The 2,281-nt window shown below is 41.9% G+C and overlaps 1 long non-coding RNA gene across 1 annotated transcript; it reads right to left on the minus strand.

The window, feature by feature from the left end:
• Nucleotides 1-729: 729 nt before the first annotated feature.
• On the minus strand, nt 730-1,472 carry LOC144032234 (uncharacterized). Its single transcript, XR_013287734.1, has 3 exons — nt 1,426-1,472; nt 1,324-1,357; nt 730-1,248 (listed from the first exon to the last, which is right to left on the minus strand). It is a non-coding gene; the product is annotated as an uncharacterized LOC144032234 (long non-coding RNA).
• Nucleotides 1,473-2,281: the final 809 nt, after the last annotated feature.

Raw genomic sequence — 2,281 nt, forward strand, 5'->3', positions numbered from 1 at the left:
CTGAACCTCTCCTGTCGTCTCCTCTTCCTGATAGACCGTGGAAAAAAGTTATTGATTTAAAAAAAAAACAAAATCATAAAGTTATACTATGTTGGTGTGTATTGTGTCTGCCAGAGTGGCACAATCAACCTTTTATTGCACCTTTTATTTGACTTCAAGCGAGGAAAAGTCACGCTTTTCCGCCATTCAACCCCATATATTTTTGGCTGCTTTTTTCTCTTTCTTTTTTTTTTTTTTTAAGTCACAAGTTTTCCACCTGGTCTTATTAATTTTTCATCTGCTAAAAAAAAATGAGAACACGCTTGCGTTCCCCAAACCCTTGCTGTTTTAATGGGCCATTTCTGGAATCTGTATCTTAAACCGTTAAGTCGCGAGAGCCTTTTGTTCGAGGTGTGTGCTTTCGCAGACGGGCCATCTTGGCCAATTGATTAGGTACACCCAGGATTCTCGGCCTCCCGCCTGCCCGAGGCGGCGGCCATCTTGGCCAATTGATTAGGTACGCCTGGGATGTTAATGTTAACATGCTTAAGCTAATGTTAACTCTTTGACTGCCAGCCATTTTCGGAAAAGGTAACCCTATACTGCCAGCTGATTTACAGAATTTTACCGATCTTTCAAGCTCCACAGAAAATTTTGTGTTAGGACTATGGAAACGCGGATACTACCAAATGAAAGATTGAAGTCTCATCTTTCATCTAAAAAAAAAGTTTGTTTCTACCTTATTCGGATCTTCAGTAATCGACAATAGAAAACAGCTTCGTTTCACCCAAATCCTCTATTTTCTTCCAAAATACGGAGAAATCAAGCTTTTTGTGAAACGATGTTATTTCATGCACTCTAGTGAATTTGGCACTTTTTTTTTTTGCATGAGGGATTCTACAAACACCTAAACTTCTATAAAACACTACCCCAACAATAAAAAATGTTTTTTGATTGCAAAATAACAGTTTATTTACATGCAACAGTAGCAATCCGAACAAACAATTTGGAAAACTCTTTGCAAACTATTTACACGTGCGCAACAGTTTTTGTCAGTCTGCTTCTGCATGGACTGATTTGCGTAGAGGTTGGTATGATGAACGATGTGCTGGAGAAGTTCATCCGTGATGAAGAGCTCCAGGATGTCAGCTGGTAGGTGGGAATTCAGCTCTGCTGCAGCATCCCTTGGTCCTGGTTTTGCAGCATAGGGGAAGATGGTTGGCTGCCAGCCGAATTTATCAACTTCAAGCCAGCCAGAATCTTTGGGATCTGCAAATATACATTTCAATATCATATTATTTTAGAGCAGTGCGATGCAATGTGTGTGTGTGTGCATATGTTTACCTTTTTTTCTTGGGTGTATTGGTTGATGCACATTCTGTAAATTATAGAAGACGTTTACCATCAAATATTTTATTAGTGCTGTGGAGAATCTTTTCTTTTTACCTTTGCTCTGCTCACTGTGAGAAGGGTCACTTTGGGCTATGAGGAGGAGCTGAAAGAAACATATACAATTACAATACTATCGAAAGACTTTCCTTTTATTGTTGCGGTGTATTGAAAACGTTTTTTTATTTTTTACCTTTCTTTGTCGTAGAACCAGCGGTCGGACGTTGCTGTGAGCACGATCTATAAAATATACATTCACGTTTGTATAGGTAATAGATGTTTTAGTGTATATCAGCACATTTACACACGCTGCTAGCAGATCGCCCGAGAAAGTTAGGAAAGTAATCTTACGAGCAATTTCTTAGCATGTTAGCGCTTACCTTCACGTTCTTTGGAGGACGGAAGACTGTCCAAGACTGTCTTGCATCGGACCCATAGTAGTCGTCATCGTCCGATGAAACGTCATCTGTGCAGACGTGCTCGGTTGTGCACCACTTTTCTCCGGTGTTAGCATCGCTAGCCGGTGGGGCCTTAGGACGTTATTAGCATCGCTAGCCGGTGGGGCTTTAGGACGTGGTCGAAACGGCCGCGTCACCGCTTCAACTATGACTTAACCCCGTCATCACTGTGCTCTTGAGCACTGGTCGATGCTTTTGAGCTTTGAAAATAAGGATCAAGCGTGAGCTGCTTGCCATCTGTAGCCTTTTTGACTCCCTTAGCCAAGTTAGCCATTCTCTCCCCCTCAATACTCTAGCTCAGCCTCTCTTCTTCTACTGTTGTCTCCCACCCGATCTTGTCCAAAAGACTCATCACAGCCATCTAGTGGCCAGGAATACTCATATAGTAACCCGATCGGCTTGATACTTGGAGCACAGCTGCCCAAGGCTTTCCTCCACCCGTTTCCATAAAAAAA

Source organism: Festucalex cinctus, chromosome 12 (assembly GCF_051991245.1).
Source record: "Festucalex cinctus isolate MCC-2025b chromosome 12, RoL_Fcin_1.0, whole genome shotgun sequence".
In the NCBI taxonomy this organism is placed as follows: domain Eukaryota; kingdom Metazoa; phylum Chordata; class Actinopteri; order Syngnathiformes; family Syngnathidae; genus Festucalex; species Festucalex cinctus.